The sequence below is a fragment of the Lissotriton helveticus genome, chromosome 1_1 (genome assembly GCF_964261635.1).
Source record: "Lissotriton helveticus chromosome 1_1, aLisHel1.1, whole genome shotgun sequence".
NCBI lineage: Eukaryota > Metazoa > Chordata > Amphibia > Caudata > Salamandridae > Lissotriton > Lissotriton helveticus.
The window spans coordinates 202,619,112-202,639,999 of record NC_136057.1 but is presented as its reverse complement, the minus strand read 5'-3'; positions in this window follow the sequence as shown (position 1 = coordinate 202,639,999).

Genomic DNA, 20,888 nt, shown 5'->3' with positions numbered 1-20,888 from the left:
GGCAGGTAATTGTTATGCTGACCAGTTAGCCAAATACTGTGCGAAATACAAAATCTCAATCAATATAAGGGTTGGGGGAACTGGAAGCAGCTGCCAACTTTTGATGCTAGAGGGAGTGAATACATGGGAGGAAGTGAGAGATTTGCAGGAAGCAGCAGAGCCACAAGAAAAACAGAGATGGAGAAACTTAGGGTGCCACAGGAGAGATGAAGATGGTGTCATTGTATACCTTGATGGGTTGCCTGTGTTGCCAGACTGTATGCTTGCTCCTATGGCTAGGCTGATACATGGAGACACTCATGTGGGCAGAGATGCGATGATTCGCATGTTCCGTCGAACATGGTTAAATTCGAGTTTCAGAAGAGTAGCAGAGGCACTTTGCCAGAGGTGTTTGACCTGCCAGCAATTTAACCCTGGAAAGAAAACAATAGTGTTGCCAGGAAAAATTGGAAAGGCAGAAGGCCCCTTCATTAGATTACAACTAGACTTCATTCAGTTGCCTCCTTGTCGAGGAATGAGATACTTACTTGTCATTGTCTGCCTGTTTTCAAAATGGGTGGAAGCTTTCCCTGCACGTAGAAATGATAGCATCACAGTAGCCAAAGTATTGCTTAGAGAGCTTATACCTCGTTACGGTTTCCCAGTCTTAATTGAATCTGATAGAGGAAGTCATTTTCAGAATGAAATAATAAAACAAATCTGTGAAGCATTCAAAATCAAGCAACATCTGCACTGTGCATATCATCCAGAGTCTTCTGGAGTGGTAGAACAAATAAATGGCACAATCAAGTCAAGATTGGGAAAGATGTGTGAATATACTCAACTGCAATGGCCAGATGCTCTGCCACTTGTACTAATGGGACTTAGAAGTATTCCAGACCGGAACACAGGCTTGAGTCCACATGAGATCTTGATGGGAAGAGCAATGCGGCAGGCATGGGTGCCAGGATACAAGATAATAAGAATATCTGATGATTTGGTGCTGAAATATTGCAAAGAGCTGGCTGACCAAGTACGTTCTATCTCTCGCCAGGTTGGGGGAGAAGACGTCGCCAGGCCAACGACTCCAACACATAACCTGAATCCTGGTGATTGGGTTGCAATAAAGAAGCACACTCGGAAGAGCTGCCTTGAGCCCAGGTGGGGAAAGCCACGACAAGTGATCCTGGTAACCACCACAGCTGTAAAGTGTGCAGGAGTACCTCGCTGGATCCATGCCAGCCACACGAAGAAAGTGACTGAACCAGACCTGACTGAAGCCGAAGGTTGCCCAGCTGAAGGATCTCAAGATGTCAATCCTGAAGTAGCTGAAGAGGAACAACCGAGCTCCAGTCAAGAAGATTGGGTTCCACTCATCGATCAGACAATCGACCCTATTCGAATCAGAAGTCAAGCCCAGCTAGACAGACAGTGGGATAGTGAGGACGAGACAGGTGAAGAATAAGCTACTCAGATCATCGAAATCCATGTAAGATCTGATTCTGAGGAGGACCAGATAGGGGAAGAGCAGGTAATTATCACTCCACCAAGAACACCTGCACCAGAAGAGGGACAGATAGAAATTAGGGCGGAAGTTCATGCGGAAGAAAATCAAGAGTTCGAAGAGCGTGAACAGGAACAGACAGGAGTAGACGATTGTGTTCAGGAAGAAGAAATCGAAACAGATCAAAGCCCAACTCAGCATATACCTGAACAAGGTCAGTTTAGGGACCAGGCAGAAGAAACAGATGAAAGACCTGGACCTAGTCAGTTAGGGAACACTGCTGAAGACGAACAAGATCCTAATGTGCCACATCTGAACGAAAACAAAAGAATATTGGACAAAGGCCAAGACACAGTGCCAGTTAACCACATGCATGCTACAGCGATTTTTGTTCTGTGCTGCATTTATCAAAAACCCATTTTACATGACGAGCTCACCTTGTCATGAGTGTACCAGAGGTACACCTCATGACGAGCTGAGCTCGTCATTAGCGTCGAAGGGGCTAAAAGACTCCGAAAAGGTGATTCAGTACCTCGATTTTTGAAAAGGCTGAGACTGCATCTAAAGACGATAAACGAGGGGGGAGGAGCTACGCTCGTAACCAAGATGGCCGAATAAGCTCCCGGCTCCGCCGACCTCCACCAGAAGCTCATGAATCCTGACTCCTATCCTGATTTCCCGCCGGACTCCCGCGCAGGTGAACTGCGCCTGACTCGAAAGGTGCAATCCCGGAATTTGTAGCTGCTCGGACGACAAAGATAGGTCGTGTGCCAGCTTTGGCCTACCCCAGATTTGAAGCCGGGGCCTCGAGTTTTAACCCGGCCGGGTTGGAGTTGAACAACATCGGCCGCGGACCGTGGGCGGTTCCAGTCTCCCGAAGTGGCGTTTTTCCTCTCCCGTTATGGATGGTGATTTGGTGACAGCTCTACCCAGCAACTACAGTGGCCTATTGTACCGACTATTTGTTGGGGGTTCCGCTGCCCGGAGGCCCCGTTGAGCTCCCGGGGTTTTCTGGGCTCGGTTCCTCGTGGGCGGTGACGGTACTGCTATCGTGCTTTGGACGTGTTAACGGTGGTTTCTACATTGCTTCTGCCCTGTGCCCCGGAGAAGTCGACCTCCGAGGTTCAGACACCCGCCCGGTCGCTCATTGAGGGGCGATGGAGCGGGCTGAAACTACACCGTCGCTACGCACTGTAATGGCCTCCATTTTGGAGCTCCACACACGATTCACCGCCACCTTCCAGGAGATGATCATAATTGTTGATCGTATAGGCTTGGGACCGGATTCCGGCCCTTTGTTCCTGGAGAGCCGAGATACTTCTTCCGCGGAGAACGCCTTGATTGTTACCGAGGACCCTGGGCAGGATACAGACACGGAAATCTACTGCGACCCTAAGATGGCGGCTATCGAGCCCGAAAGAACTGGACGTTTATTTAGCCCTATGTCGACCCCGCCCGAGATGGATGTGACTATCTTCGTAAGCCATTGTGACTTCTCCAACGTCTGTCGGACTACACCTTTGCCTCTTTTTGTGAGTGATCAAAACCGCTTTTCTGATTTTTCGCTGGAGGGCAGTGGAGCTGCTTTGACTTTTGGACTCTGTGGCCGTCTATCCTGTTTTCCCTCCTATCGAATTGATTTTGACACTCTACTATTTTCTATTAATCGTGTTGTGATGGCTGATCGGCTGGACAGAGCCTGCGTGGAGAAACGCAGCGACCTATTTGTACTGGACGGGGTCATCGTGATGGATCGTGAGGGTTTGGGCTGAACTTGATTGGACTTTGATGCACTGTTTCTTTTGTCTTTGCTGGGTGGTATCTGTGGGAGCGAGGGCCAGATGTGAATCTGATTGTCTGATTATTAGTCTGATATGCTCGGGAAGGGATTTTCTGCCTCTGCGGTGCCGGGGGTCGGGCGGGGTGGTCCTTTTTCTGTTTGCGGCTCCCCTACGGACTGTCTTTTGATTTGCTAAACTTTGCTTAACACTACGGTGGGGGGTGTCTGCTTTTGGCGGGGGGATGGGAGTCCGGGAGCTCGTATCATTTTGCAACATTCTCCTCCTCCAACTTTTTCCCTTCCTTGGGGCGTAGTTTAGGGGGCGACAGGCACGCTGCTAGTGGGGTTAGGTCGTAGCCATCTGCAGGGGTGTAGGGTGGGGGGGGTTTATTTTTCCTTTGTTATTTTCTATGACCATTCTATTTCCCTTTTCCTTTCTTCACAAGAGATGTGGCATATTCTCCTGATTTTTGCCTAAACGTATCTGGGTGTCATATGTCTGCCTCGTCTATCCTGTACTCCTGGTGGGCGGGCGCTGTGTGGGGGGTGCCTGCGGTCATTGCTATCTAATTGTTTTGCTTCTGCTTTACGCTGGTATTGATTTCTTTGCTGATTCTGACTGTACGGTATTTCTTCACTTCACTTGCCCGTCCACAGCTGTGTTGTATTCGTTTATGACATCTGATATATATATTTCTCCTCTTGTGTTATAATAATAAAAAGATTTATAAAAAAAAAAAAGACGATAAACGAGGAGCCTGAACAGATAAACGAGGTTTCAAGTCAAACTGACCCAGTCCACACAAAAATAAAGAGAAGAAGTGCTCGCCTAAAGAAACTGAATAACAAGTACGCGAGTCCTGAGTGGACATACTACGTATTGGAGGAGTTTGAAAATGTGGAAATAAGTGACGAAAGTGATGAAAGTGACGAGGAAGTGATTGCTGAAAAGATCAGTGAAGAAGCAAACGCAACCTGATAAGGTGCTCGAGTAAGCAAGCTGTGTAGATTTACAAAGAGGGGTTGTGACCTCTTTTAAGCTAAAATGTCTGATTCTTCTGAGAATGGGAGACCGAGACGAGGGTGTTGTAAAACATGCTGCAAGGTATGTTTTTGTAGTCTAGCCATAGTACTGATACTGTGGATAGGACTAACAATAGCTATTCCTTCTATGATGAGCAAAAACCCGAGTTTGTACTCTAATAATGACTTACCTTATGACACTGTAGAAGCCCACACTAGAAGTACACCATGAAGAGTAGATGCACTAGACAAACCACTTAGCCTGAAACAAACTAACATAGGTTTAGAAGCACCAGCAGAGGAAGAATTATATTTTCACAGAATTAAGAACAAAACTCATTTAAATGTTTTCTCAAACCTGTTAGTACATTATGTAGAAACTATGGAAATAGAAGATTGCTATGTCTGCATGAAGCTACCTACTTCAGTAGCTGAAGGTGTAACTTATCACCACTTACCCTTAACCTATGGAATTTCCTGTAGCATTTTAGCTAGTTTATTTTACAAAAGAGCACCGTTACAGTACTATTAGTCTAACTCAGATGTGATATTTTCTGAACTCCCTATACGTGGAAATCTGAATCCTGTACATACTAAGAGTGATGTAACACGTTATATGGGAGAATATTTTCTAACTATAGGTACAATAGATTTAGGAGAAGCTCACAGAAATAACTTGACTTGTTCATTACATGAACAAGAGAAAATGTTTCTAAATATGGCAGAAAGGAGAAGAGAGAGTTTCCAAAAGAAAGCAAATGACAAAAAGCAGAAAATCCCTAAATGGGCTGAAAGCATGGGGAGCACTCAAAATGGTGGAGCTAATGCTGCACTACTTCTGGATTTTGAAAAGAAGGGGAAACTTTGTCTTCACCGAGAAAAGACTAGTTATTATAATCACATTTTCATTGGTTCCAGTCAATGCGAACATAATTACAAGGTAATTGGAGGATGGGGTTTCAAAAATGGGTCAGAAGCTGTGTTTCCCGGAATATATTATATATGTGGGAACAAGGCTTATTTCAAATTGCCGGATCACTGGTATGGAAGCTGCTATTTTGGAATTGTCTTCCTGAAAATATACCATGTGAATGAAATTGCTGGAAGCAGTGAAAACACTAATGGTTTAGTACGTGGAAAAAGAGAAAGTATAGGAGAAATAATGGGTGATATATTTAGTGCACTGATACCTGCAGTGGGAGTGGTTCTGAACACACACAGAATTTGCAAATTGTCTACAGTAGTGGATCGGTTATCTACTGACACTGCTGGAGGTTTTCTGATGATCAATACCGAAATGGTTGCGGTCAGATCAATGGTTTTACAGAACAGACTTGCTCTTGATACTCTATTGGCAAAAGAGGGCGGAGTCTGCAGAATGTTGAAAGCGCAACATTGTTGCACTTACATACCTGTCAAAAGTGTAGAAATCAAAAGGTATGTGAGGAACATTACAAATTTGGAAAGAGAACTCAAACCACTGGAGATTGACAGTGCCTGGAAGAGACTTACTGATGGTCTCTCTGCTGTAGGTCGTTGGTTTTCTAATTTAGGTAAAAGTTTTTTGATTAAGGTACTGATGCCAATTGCAGGAATAGGTTTGGTCATATTCCTCATATTTGTCTGTTGCAAATGTCGCAAACACCAAACGAAATATACTGTGAACAAGAGAGGAGTGAAACGGAATGTGGATGAACTTGAATTAGAGGAACTGAATAATCAGATTTATAAAAGGGTGAAAAATTCTCACCCTAATAAAGAAACCGAGGAGAAATTGAATTGAATGTTGGAAGAGATTGAATTGGGAAAAATTTAAGTTGGCATCTGGTTCTATTGTTTTGTGATGATATAAAATATCATCAAAGAGGGGATTGATGGAGCAAGAATTCGCACGTAAAGCGTCTTGCTTGTACTCATGAACCTCGAATAACTATAATGGACTAATTCAACATGTTTGTCTTACTAATTTCCCTTTTATTCTGACATTTTGGATGTCCCAGAGACGCTTGCATATGTGTCTATTAACCTTAACAGACGCTTGTCATTAAAATGGCCGCTGCTTGGCGGGGTTTTCTTCTGCGCATGCGTTAGTCACACTCACGTGACGTGACGTACTCGCAGTTCTGGTGGGAACTTTTCGCGCTTGCGCAATTGACTTAAAATGGCCGCTTGGTGTTCTCACATGCTGAAGCTTGTTCTGCCGCTTTATGCTTTCTGTTTCGTATGACACTAATAATAACGCTATAAGTTAGTATAAAGTAAGGGGAGTCATTTAGGGATTCCTGGTATACAATGTAATAATTTATTTCCTATGTTCTAAATTATTTTCGCTTACTTTACATGTATTGAAAATTCGCGAGCATGAGGGATGGGAATACTCCATATTGAACAGCCTTTCTGCGCATGACAGTCTTCTGCCGGTTGCATTGTAACCCTGCCAACCCGAGGTCCCAGCCAATATGTGCCTGGGAAGATGCACCTTCGCCTAGCAGAAAAAGCTGAACTGTTCTAAATGTATCATAATTCATAGATGCGCTATTGTAATGTTAAGATGTATGTCATGGGAACCCCAAATTCAATAGGCGGTCCCAGAGTATGCTAATTAAGTCTTGTAGAAGTGAAATGTGGTTGGTGTGTTGACCTCTCCTACCTGAGGACCAATCGAAATTGGGGATTCTGACACTTGCAATATTTGGGTGGTGGTACACTGACCCGAAAATAGTATAACTAGCCTAGGTTTAGCTAGAGAAATTGTCTGACTTGTCCGAATAGCTGACCTGTCACTGACCCTACGCACTCAATAGCTGATCCTGAAACAGAGGTGCTGCGGAGCACTCTGTCCGTAATTTCCATAGACACCGCGGCTAGTATGGGAATAGATATTGGTAAATCTAAAGAGTTGCAAAAACCCTACAGAGCAGAGTTCTCAGACAAAGATTTACAAAACATGAACGTGTCAGGGAAAAAGGTACAGATCAGAGAATTGTTGAACCTGTTGCAAAAATGGGGAGAATTGGAAAAATGGAAGGCCAGGTGGGCAAAGAAAAAGGAGGAGGTTAGGTCAAAACAGATGGCTTCCGAGTATGTCTTAAAAGAAGCTGACAAAGCAGAGAAATTGTATCCTATGAGAGAAGTACCAGGTGGAAAGTATGTGCACGTTCCATGGTCCCGACAGGATATTGTGTCCTTTACAAACGATTTCCCTAAGTTGCGAGAGAAACCTGTAGAGTGGTACCGGCAGGTTGAGAGGTTTGTGAAGGTTCAGAAATGCCTGTGGAAAGATTTAGATGGGTTTTTCGACATTGTGGTGCCTGTAGATTTGTGGACAGAATGTAAAATTGCAGTTGATTGGCCTAGTGAGGAGTACCCGAGAGACCCGAATACAGGGGCACCCTCTGCTGACGTGATGAAAAAGTACAATCAGGTAATGTTGTATTTGAAGGGAAAGGTGCCCGCAAAGGAAACTGATTGGACTCGAATAGACAGAACTACCCAGGATAGAGATGAAACTGTGCATTCCTATTATGAACGACTGTTACAGGTGTTCAAAACGTGCAGCGGCATAGATAACATCGAGATGAAGGACATGACCGATTTCATTTACAGGTTTGTATCAAGTTTGAGACCTGAAATTTCCCAATGGATCAAAGACAATAAAATCTGTTGGCAGTCTAAGAAAATTGATGAGGTTTTGAGATATGCCAAATATTGTGAGGATGAGATGGCTGACAATCGTAAAGCATTAAAAGAAAAGGTCATGTGGGCACAAGTAAAATTAGCAGAACAACAGGAAAAGCAGTTGAATAAAATGAACGGAAATACCCAAAATCAAGGCTCCGGGGGTGGGGGAAAGCCCAGAATAAAAATGACTAAAGAAGAGGCCAAAAAGAAGTTCCCTTGTCACGGGTGCGGCCAGATAGGTCATTGGAGAGACGAGTGTCCATATGCGCAAAATGGTAATGTCAAAATAACTGATTTAAATCCACAGACGCAGAACGAAAAACCACGAAAGACCCAGCAACAGGTAAAACAGAATCAGTTGCCTCATGCACCTAGGCAGAATTATAAAAGCAAAGCACAACAGAGTGAAGACACTGAAGTGTGGGAAGGAAGGGAGGATAGAGATGCAGCTGTTTCGCAATTACTGTTAAATGACACATTTCTCTGTGATGACACCTACTGATGGTGCCTGAGAGGGGAGGACAAGGAGTGCGTACTTGGCGCCTCCTTGCCGGTGGACCAGTCAGGGCCATACATTGAAGGAAAGGTTGAAGGAAATGACATCACCTTTCTGTTGGACACTGGTGCCACTCGTTCTACTGTGAGAACAGCAGACGTTCCAAACCTACCCCTCTCGGGAGAAGCAATCCAGGTAGTTGGTGTTTCTAATCAGTTAATTAGCACCCCAGTCACAAAGCCTATGGAGGTTAAAATTGGAAATTTTAAAGAGATGCACAGATTTGTTGTGTGCAACACCAGTCCTGTGAACCTATTAGGGAAGGATTTGTTGTGTAAAATGAATTGCACCATCTTTTGCACATCAAATGGCGTTGAAATTCCGACCCCAGGCGAAGATGGAATTTACAAATTGATGCTAGCCAGACCCGATTCAGAAATTAAAAAGCTGACCATAGCAGATTTACCTGAAGAACTCCAAGAAACAGTGAAACCAGAAGTATGGGATTTTACTGGAAAAGATGTAGGATTAATGGAAAATGGTGACCCGGTTAAAATAACCATAAAAGAGAATGCAGTGTACCCAAACATTAAACAGTACAGAATGAGTGCAGAAGTAAAAGCAGAAGTTGCCATTGAAATAAAAAGATTGTTAGAAGCCAAAATCATACAGGAAGTGATAAGCAGTCCATGCAACTCACCCATAATTGGAATCAAGAAACCTAGCGGTAAGTACAGGGTAGTACAGGACCTGCGAAGGGTTAACAAAATTGTGGTTCCCTGCTGTCCTGTCGTGCCAAACCCTGCAGTGATTCTATACCAAATTCCATGGAATGCTGGATGGTTTACCGTCATTGACCTATGTCATGCATTCTTTTCAATCCCATTGCATCCAGACAGCAAATTTCTATTCTCATTTGAATTCGACAGTCACGTGTTCGTCTGGAATCGCGTCCCTCATGGGTATACAGAAAGCCCCTCTATCTTTAATCAGATTCTGAAAAAGTGCCTTGAGACCCTAATTTTGCCCGGAAAATCAGTTTTGGTACAGTACATAGACGACCTCTTGCTGGCGTCTAAAAGTCTAAAAGACTGTGTAAATGACACCATTGCCTTGCTAAATCATTTAGGTGAAGGAGGGCATAAGGTATCACCCGAAAAGCTGCAATTTTGCACCACATCAGTAAAGTATCTGGGGCACCAGATAGAGAGAGGTATCAGGAAAGTCACCTCAGAGAGAATCAGGATAATTCGAAACATGGAATTGCCAAACACTCAGAAGGAAATTAGAATGTTCCTTGGAGTTGTAGGTTACTGCAGGCAATGGATTGTGGGATTTGCAGTCCTAGCAAAACCTTTGATAAAGATGACCAGGAAAGGAGCAAGTGACCCAGTGGAGTGGGATGACGAAAGCATGTCAGCCTTTATTAAATTACGAGACTGTCTCTGCACTGCTCCTGCATTAGGTATGCCCGATTATTCTAAAGATTTTGCACTGTTCTGTGATACACAAGACAATTATGCACTTTCAGTGCTGACCCAAATTCATGGTATGACTCGACGTTCAGTGGCATATTTTACTTCCACAATGGACCCAGTAGCAGCTGGATTACCTGGGTGTTTGAAAGCTGTAGCTGCAACCTGCATGAGTCTTGAACAGAGTGAATCCATTGTGATGGGACATCCAGTGACTGTATATGTTCCGCATTCTGTTGTGATTTTACTGACAAGAACAAAAACCCAGTATCTCACACCTAGTCAGCTGACTAAGTACGAGAGAATCCTTGTAGGTGCAGGAAATGTAACCATTGAAAGATGTAACATTTTGAATCCTGCTACCTTACTGCCTAGCTCATTTGCAGACGACGTGAGGGAAGAATTTGTACATGATTGCATTGATTTAACTGAATTCAGTACAAAACCACGCCCAGACATCAAAGAGCACCCTTTGTACCATGGAGATTATGAGCTATTTGTAGACGGCTCATGCATGAGACACGAGGACTGCGGCTTAAGTGCTGCCTACTCTGTGTGCACTCTGGATCGCCCAGTGGAAGCATCTTACTTGTATGGGGTTAAGTCTGCACAAATAGCCAAATTAATTGCATTGACAAAAGCTTGTAAATTTGGGAGAAATTTGAGAATAACCGTGTATACTGATAGCCAGTACGGTTATGGGGTTGTGCATGACTTTGGCTAATTGTGGCTACAGAGGGAGTTCCTGACTTCTTCAGGTACCCCTATCCGTAATGGAAAATATGTTCAGGATTTACTGGAAGCAATCCATTTACCTAAAGAATTGGCTGTGGTCAAATGTGCTGCTCACAAATCTGGCAATGACGATGTGACAGCAGGTAATTGTTATGCTGACCAGTTAGCCAAATACTGTGCGAAATACAAAATCTCAATCAATATAAGGGTTGGGGGAACTGGAAGCAGCTGCCAACTTTTGATGCTAGAGGGAGTGAATACATGGGAGGAAGTGAGAGATTTGCAGGAAGCAGCAGAGCCACAAGAAAAACAGAGATGGAGAAACTTAGGGTGCCACAGTGATGAAGGGTGAAATGAAGCCCTCAGGGGTGTGGTCACGAGTTACAAACCATAAACCACCCTGCCCTGTGGTCATGAGCCGTGGGCACATGTCATCGACGCAATACTTCACTGAGGAATAAGGAACAAGCAACAAAGATTACAGTTGGGTGACATTTTATTGCACAAAACACAGGTATTTCAATAAAACGCATTTCTAGTGAATATTCTTTAAGACAATCTGGCTTCACTCTGCCAGGAGTATAAAATAGAACTTGCTTCTAAAGTGCCAGAGACTCAAGACATGGAGTACATTTTTTTTAATGAAAACATAGTGCCTAGAATCAAGCCTTTCTGATGAGAACTATAGGTCAGCTGGAGTGAGGAGCCATTAAAATTCACATTTAAATCAGCTAGAGTCTCAGAAAAGACACAAAATATATTCTATGAAAATGTAAAGAACTTGAAGCAAGCCTTCCTGAAGAGAATGATTCATGCAAGTCAAACATCTTGAAGAGACCCAGAATGTGAGTGGCCAGGATTATTGAAAAGGCACAATTGAAATTAGTTGGGGTAAGCAGAACACTCTATAAAGTCTAGTGCCCAGAAGTCCCTCAGCCTATGGAGACTATCCCAGCAGGACCGAATAGCCTAAGTGAACCTAAAATGCAAGGGATTGGGTGTGAATGGAAAGTACAGAGCAAGGACAGACATTTAAAAGACAAAAGTATCATCTGGCTTAGGGTGCCCACCACCTGAGAGAGAGGAATTGACACCCCAAGTCAGACAATCGGCTAGCCGGAGAGCCTGCATGCAAAAAGTTGCATTAGCAGAACCCTGGCTTCAGATTTGATGGGCTGAATCTAATATACCTGAAAAATGCAGAACTAAAACTGTTCTGACGCCTTTTCTGATGCACTTTCTGCAGGGGATTTAACCACATGTGTTCTAGGACACTGGAAGGATACCCCTAAAGAACATTCTGTACATTTGTGACAAGAGAACATTGTGTACATTTGTGAGAAGAGAACATTGTGTACATTTGTGAGAAGAGAACATTGTGTACATTTGTGACAAGAGAACATTTTGTACATTTGTGACAAGAGAACATTTTGTACATTTATGACGAGCAATGGGGCTTGTGAAAGGCTACTGTACTTTTCAGGTTTGCTCAATTGCCTCGCTGTGTTCAGCACATCAGAAATGCACGTTTAAAACTATTTAGGCTCAGTGGATTCTGTTAACATAAGCCGGTGGCTTTGGGCCTTTGGCTTGGGCCTACAACCCCGGGATTCAGGGGATCCATGGGATTTCATTTGCTGATTTTATATGGTGAAAATTGGTCATTTTAGCATATTTTCAGATTTTGTCAAGTAGGGCTCACATCTGGACCTTCATCCTACCAAGGTCGATAAAAAGGCCCCTCTATCAACAGGAGAGATGAAGATGGTGTCATTGTATACCTTGATGGGTTGCCTGTGTTGCCAGACTGTATGCTTGCTCCTATGGCTAGGCTGATACATGGAGACACTCATGTGGGCAGAGATGCGATGATTTGCATGTTCCGTCGAACATGGTTCAATTCGAGTTTCAGAAGAGTAGCAGAGGCACTTTGTCAGAGGTGTTTGACCTGCCAGCAATTTAACCCTGGAAAGAAAACAATAGTGTTGCCAGGAAAAATTGGAAAGGCAGAAGGCCCCTTCATTAGATTACAACTAGACTTCATTCAGTTGCCTCCTTGTCGAGGAATGAGATACTTACTTGTCATTGTCTGCCTGTTTTCAAAATGGGTGGAAGCTTTCCCTGCACGTAGAAATGATAGCATCACAGTAGCCAAAGTATTGCTTAGAGAGCTTATACCTCGTTACGGTTTCCCAGGCTTAATTGAATCTGATAGAGGAAGTCATTTTCAGAATGAAATAATAAAACAAATCTGTGAAGCATTCAAAATCAAGCAACATCTGCACTGTGCATATCATCCAGAGGCTTCTGGAGTGGTAGAACAAATAAATGGCACAATCAAGCCAAGATTGGGAAAGATGTGTGAATATACTCAACTGCAATGGCCAGATGCTCTGCCACTTGTACTAATGGGATTTAGAAGTATTCCAGACTGGAACACAGGCTTGAGTCCACATGAGATCTTGATGGGAAGAGCAATGCGGCAGGCATGGGTGCCAGGATACAAGATAATAAGAATATCTGATGATTTGGTGCTGAAATATTGCAAAGAGCTGGCTGACCAAGTACGTTCTATCTCTCGCCAGTTTGGGGGAGAAGACGTCGCCAGGCCAACGACTCCAACACATAACCTGAATCCTGGTGATTGGGTTGCAATAAAGAAGCACACTCGGAAGAGCTGCCTTGAGCCCAGGTGGGGAAAGCCACGACAAGTGATCCTGGTAACCACCACAGCTGTAAAGTGTGCAGGAGTACCTCGCTGGATCCATGCCAGCCACACGAAGAAAGTGACTGAACCATACCTGACTGAAGCCCAAGGTTGCCCAGCTGAAGGATCTCAAGATGTCAATCCTGAAGTAGCTGAAGAGGAACAACCGAGCTCCAGTCAAGAAGATTGGGTTCCACTCATCGATCAGACAATCGACCCTATTCGAATCAGAAGTCCAGCCCAGCTAGACAGACAGTGGGATAGTGAGGACGAGACAGGTGAAGAAGAAGCTATTCAGATCATCGAAATCCATGTAAGATCTGATTCTGAGGAGGACCAGATAGGGGAAGAGCAGGTAATTATCACTCCACCAAGAACACCTGCACCAGAAGAGGGACAGATAGAAATTAGGGCGGAAGTTCATGCGGAAGAAAATCAAGAGTTCGAAGAGCGTGAACAGGAATAGACAGGAGTAGACGATTGTGTTCAGGAAGAAGAAATCGAAACAGATCAAAGCCCAACTCAGCATATACCTGAACAAGGTCAGTTTAGGGACCAGGCAGAAGAAACAGATGAAAGACCTGGACCTAGTTAGTTAGGGAACACTGCTGAAGACGAACTAGATCCCAATGTGCCACATCTGAACGAAAACAAAAGAATATTGGACAAAGGCCAAGACACAGTGCCAGTTAACCACATGCATGCTACAGCGATTTTTGCGCTGTGCTGCATTTATCAAAAACCCATTTTACATGACGAGCTCACCTTGTCATGAGTGTACCAGAGGTACACCTCATGACGAGCTGAGCTCGTCATTAGCGTCGAAGGGGCTAAAAGACTCTGAAAAGGTGATTCAGTACCTCGATTTGTGAAAAGGCTGAGACTGCGTCTAAAGACGATAAACGAGGAGCCTGAACAGATAAACGAGGTTTCAAGTCAAACTGACCCAGTCCACACAAAAATAAGGAGAAGAAGTGCTCGCCTAAAGAAACTGAATAACAAGTACGCGAGTCCTGAGTGGACATACTACGTATTGGAGGAGTTTGAAAATTTGGAAATAAGTGACGAAAGTGATGAAAGTGACGAGGAAGTGATTTCTGAAAAGATCAGTGAAGAAGCAAACGCAACCTGATAAGTTGCTCGAGTAAGCAAGCTGTGTAGATTTACAAAGAGGGGTTGTGACCTCTTTTAAGCTAAAATGTCTGATTCTTCTGAGAATGGGAGACCGAGACGAGGGTGTTGTAAAACATGCTGCAAGGTATGTTTTTGTAGTGTAGCCATTGTACTGATACTGTGGATAGGACTAACAATAGCTATTCCTTCTATGATGAGCAAAAACCCGAGTTTGTACTCTAATAATGACTTACCTGATGACACTGTAGAAGCCCACACTAGAAGTACACCATGAAGAGTAGATGCACTAGACAAACCACTTAGCCTGAAACAAACTAACATAGGTTTAGAAGCACCAGAAGAGGAAGAATTATATTTTCACAGAATTAAGAACAAAACTCATTTAAATGTTTTCTCAAACCTGTTAGTACATTATGTAGAAACTATGGAAATAGAAGATTGCTATGTCTGCATGAAGCTACCTACTTCAGTAGCTGAAGGTGTAACTTATCACCACTTACCCTTAACCTATGGAATTTCCTGTAGCATTTTAGCTAGTTTATTTTACAAAAGAGCACCGTTACAGTACTATTAGTCTAACTCAGATGTGATATTTTCTGAACTCCCTATACGTGGAAATCTGAATCCTGTACATACTAAGAGTGATGTAACACATTATATGGGAGAATATTTTCTAACTATAGGTACAATAAATTTAGGAGAAGCTCACAGAAATAACTTGACCTGTTCATTACATGAACAAGAGAAAATGTTTCTAAATATGGCAGAAAGGAGAAGAGAGAGTTTCCAAAAGAAAGCAAATGACAAAAAGCAGAAAATCCCTAAATGGGCTGAAAGCATAGGGAGCACTCAAAATGGTGGAGCTAATGCTGCACTACTTCTGGATTTCGAAAAGAAGGGGAAACTTTGTCTTCACCGAGAAAAGACTAGTTATTATAATAACATTTTCATTGGTTCCAGTCAATGTGAACATAATTACAAGGTAATTGGAGGATGGGGTTTCAAAAATGGGTCAGAAGCTGTGTTTCCCGGAATATATTATATATGTGGGAACAAGGCTTATTTCAAATTGCCGGATCACTGGTATGGAAGCTGCTATTTTGGAATTGTCTTCCTGAAAATATACCATGTGAATGAAATTGCTGGAAGCAGTGAAAACACTAATGGTTTAGTACGTGGAAAAAGAGAAAGTATAGGAGAAATAATGGGTGATATATTTAGTGCACTGATACCTGCAGTGGGAGTGGTTCTGAACACACACAGAATTTGCAAATTGTCTACAGTAGTGGATCGGTTATCTACTGACACTGCTGGAGGTTTTCTGATGATCAATACCGAAATGGTTGCGGTCAGATCAATGGTTTTACAGAACAGACTTGCTCTTGATACTCTATTGGCAAAAGAGGGCGGAGTCTGCAGAATGTTGAAAGCGCAACATTGTTGCACTTACATACCTGTCAAAAGTGTAGAAATCAAAAGGTATGTGAGGAACATTACAAATTTGGAAAGAGAACTCAAACCACTGGAGATTGACAGTGCCTGGAAGAGACTTACTGATGGTCTCTCTGCTGTAGGTCATTGGTTTTCTAATTTAGGTAAAAGTTTTTTGATAAAGGTACTGATGCCAATTGCAGGAATAGGTTTGGTCATATTCCTCATATTTGTCTGTTGCAAATGTCGCAAACACCAAAAGAAATATACTGTGAACAAGAGAGGAGTGAAACGGAATGTGGATGAACTTTAATTAGAGGAACTGAATAATCAGATTTATAAAAGGGTGAAAAATTCTCACCCTAATAAAGAAACCAAGGAGAAATTGAATTGAATGTTGGAAGAGATTGAATTGGGAAACATTTAAGTTGGCATCTGGTTCTATTGTTTTGTGATGATATAAAATATCATCAAAGAGGGGATTGATGGAGCAAGAATTCGCACGTAAAGCGTCTTGCTTGTACTCATGAACCTCGAATAACTATAATGGACTAATTCAACATGTTTGTCTTACTAATTTCCCTTTTATTCTGACATTTTGGGTGTCCCAGAGACGCTTGCATATGTGTCTATTAACCTTAACAGACGCTTGTCATTAAAATGGCCGCTGCTTGGCGGGGTTTTCTTCTGCGCATGCCTTAGTCACACTCACGTGACGTGACGTACTCGCAGTTCTGGTGGGAACTTTTCGCGCTTGCGCAATTGACTTAAAATGGCCGCTTGGTGTTCTCACATGCTGAAGCTTGTTCTGCCGCTTTATGCTTTCTGTTTCGTATGACACTAATAATAACGCTATAAGTTAGTATAAAGTAAGGGGAGTCATTTAGGGATTCCTGGTATACAGTGTAATCATTTATTTCCTATATTCTAAATTGTTTTCGCTTACTTTACATGTATTGAAAATTCGCAAGCATGAGGGATGGGAATACTCCATATTGAACAGCCTTTCTGCGCATGACATTCTTCTGCCGGTTGCATTGAAACCCTGCCAACCCGAGGTCCCAGCCAAGATGTGCCTGGGAAGATGCACCGTCGCCTAGCAGAAAAAGCTGAACTGTTCTAAATGTATCATAATTCATAGATGCGCTATTGTAATGTTAAGATGTATGTCATGGGAACCCCAAATTCAATAGGCGGTCCCAGAGTATGCTAATTAAGTCTTGTAGAAGTGAAATGTGGTTGGTGTGTTGACCTATCCTACCTGAGGACCAATCGAAATTGTGGATTCTGACCCTTGCAACATTTGGGGGGTGGTACACTGACCCAAAAATAGTATAACTAGCCTAGGTTTAGCTAGAGAAATTGTCTGACATGTCCGAATAGCTGACCTGTCACTGACCCTACGCACTCAATAGCTGATCCTGAAACAGAGGTGCTGCGGAGCACTCTGTCCGTAATTTCCATAGACCCAAGGGGGTTTGTTGGGAAACCTTAAAGTGCTGGCGGAGCACTTTGCTGGGGAAATTCGAAAACCCAATTGGGGTTCTGACTGATAGCTGCAGAGAGGGTAGAGCGCAGGCGTTGCTTCCGATCTGCGGGTGCTGGTCTTACCTTGGTGGTCCTGTCCTGATCCTAATCTGGTTTTCCTGTCCTGTCCTGGGGTGTCCATTCTGCACCTGCTGGCCTACTGGCGACTGTCTTTCCTTGGGGTTCCTCCTGTCCTTAACTGACCCGTGGCCAGGGTTGGTCTTCACACCATTCTAGGTAAATATAGCACCGAGAACTCTATTCTGCAATCTTCTACTTTTCTGTCTTTTGCTTTAATAAAGACATACTCTTGCATATATTGATTTTCCATGCTTTTCGCACTGCTAAATGAAAAGATCATACATTATCGTTGTTATATTAGCATGTCCCAAATTTTTCCTATCTTTAAGCACGTACCTACATACTGTTCATGAAACATAGATATTCCCTTTTCTTTACCTTCCCTTAGCTGAATGAAATGTTGGTTCTAGACTTTACACTTTTTCTAGCTCAGTTACATGGTATCTCAGGGGTATATTATCAACAACTAGCGATAATTTTTGTCTCTAACTTTTATCGCAGATAAACCTTGCTATTAGCAAGGTTTATCGCAAATGCGATAAAAAACGCCCGCAATGCATGAATATCGCTGAAAAGTCAGCGATATTCATGCATTATCGAGCAAATGCTCTTAGCCATGTTATCCACCTCCCATTGGATAACATGGCTAAGAACTGCTCAGGGCAGGTGTTAGCTTTTGGAGATATTCGCCCTTAGCGCAAATATCTCCAAAAGTTGGTAATAGGAGATAGCGATGTTAGCGACTGTTTCCAGTCGCTAACATCTTGGCACGCCCACTTTGCATATCATTAGTGATAAATATCACTGACATGCAAAGTGGGGCCCATGATGGTCGCTATCTCCTATTAGCTGTCGCTAACTGGTGTTAGCGACAGCTTGGTAATAGGGAGATAATTTTATCTCCGCTTTCTTGGCTTTTAAAGCCAAAAAAGCGGAGATAAAACCCCTTGATAATATACCCCTCAGTGATTTCGTAAATAGAGACTAAAGTGCTTTTCCATTACCGTCTCACAGGGGTGATTCAACTATGACTTTCTAGCATGTTCCTTATTTTTTTCCGTCCTTTAGTCACACACTATTAAGTCTGAACTCTGAAACTGTTTGTTAGCATTTTCCCTGTTCTTACCTTCCTTTAGTGTCTAAATGGTTGGTCTGATTTATTTTCTTTATGGATACGTGCCCTTTTTAATTTTGGTTATTGACAGTTTAATTGCTGTGAACCTAATGTTTGATGAATTTGATGAACTTTAGATAAAGGTTTTCAAACTTCTTGAGTTTGTGGTTATTACATGAGTGCAAAGTAATTAAATGAAAGTGGTATATTTGGTATCTGCCTTTCGTTTACAACTAGCTCCCTGATCCATTGTGATCATAGGTACCCGTAACGGTGGATTGGTAAGTCGGGTACAGTGGAAATAAAATAGGAAGGAACAAGGGTTACTGGTAGTAGAGTGTAAGGTCACCCGATTAATAAATAAAAGTGAATTGAATTTATGGGCCCGATACGTATATGGTAAAATTGTTGGTTGGGTAACCTGCGCGCTCTATCAGTAGTAAGTTTAGGATTTAGTCTTAAGTTTATTCTGTGAATCGGGCCCAAGGTGTAGAAGTCACATGATAACCATACTAGTATAGTTTAATAGTGATTGGCCTGGAGAAACACAAACTCAGAATTTAAAACGTAATACCATGATTGGGGGTTCTCTTTAAAAATCATTATTGATTTCTATAAAAAATAACACTTTTTGCAACATTAGGATAATCAAAGGCTTAGGAAAAAAACCATAACGCTCTAGTTTATACCTTGCAGTTTGTATGCAGCTCTTAGATGAAAGTTAATAGCTCACTGTTCTTTGTTAGGATTTTAACTTATAAACTGCAAGTAGCAAAAGGATCTCATTGACAAAAGCAGTAACCCACTGACCTATTTACAATATGTGCACTTTGTGATGGGCCTGGTACATTTTCTTTGCAGCAGGCACATTAACCCTCTGCGCTATTTTTCCATGAGTCAAAACTTCCACTAGACAAATCTCCGATCTCGCTCTAGGAAGAAGTTATTTCATTAGAGTTATCATGACATTTTTATTATTGCCGAAAATAGCTGGCGGTCAGGAAGGAGGCTTCAAGTGCTTTTAAAACCATAATATACTAAGCCCCCACTCAAAGTCAGCGCCCGCTGCGGTCACACCAGTCACACCGCCCTAGAGCCCGCTCTTCTCAGGGGTCCTGTGACCTCAGTGACAGAGTCACTGTTGCTCTAGGGTCTTCTACTTTGTAGGCCTGCCCTCAAGACTGGAGTATGGAGTATGGATTGTGGTGAACCCACACTTGCCACTGCTAGGGTCCACCTGCTGGTGCTAACACACCAGGGCTTTTCTGGTGCCTTCTAAGGTCTGGCATGGGAATGTGCTCCCTCAGGAGAGTGGTTGGGGGGACTGTTCATGAAGGCTGAACCTGGTTCCCCAGTTCTAAATTTAGCAGCTCTGCCCCCAGTGCTACATCTGCTCCCTCACTGAACACCATACTGCCCCACTGAGAGAAACTCATACTGCCTTCAGCTGCAATCCAATTTGACCTGCTATAAATAACTGGATGCGACTCAATTCAAATTACACACTAGGCAAGAGCAATATGCTACCTAAAAGAAAAGGTAACAACATCCTGGAAAAAGCAAACACTCATAAGGAATGAAAGATGTAATAAAGCATGTAAAATGTAAGCAGGAACATGGTGAACTTAACGCTTTTACAGTCATTATTCAGAAATCAACAAGTATTTTCGCCTGAAAAGTTAAGGACATAACTACAGGGCCAAGAAAGGACCCATTTCAATGTCCACTGCTTATATGCTTACAAAACGTAAGCAGTATGGTTTCAAAAGACCACATTTGTGAACACAAAGCCGCCGTACATATTTCGTTTTCAAATCCACCCATCAACCAGGTATTGCAGTACCTCCAGGTAGGGCCGGTCCTAGGATTTTCGCAAAAGAGAATGTGGGAGGCCCCTGAAATCTACATAAGGTACACCTTCTGATCTCAGGGAAGCTGCTTTGTGCAGACTTCACTTGGGCCGCAGCTCCTCCTCTCCACCACCCCAAGCAACTCTTGTACAGCCCATTTCGAACTGAAGGTGTGAGAATTGCTTGGGGGCTGAGTTAAACCTCAGTGGGCTAAAGTGCTGACAATGGGCGACCTGCCGAGTCTCTGAACTGGCTGCCTGAGAGGTGTACACTCCCCTAGGCCTTCCCACACAATTCCTTAGAGGCCCCAGGAGGGGAGGGGGGCTCCCATGAGCCCGTTTGTGAAGCATTTCTTTCACTCTGATTGGCAG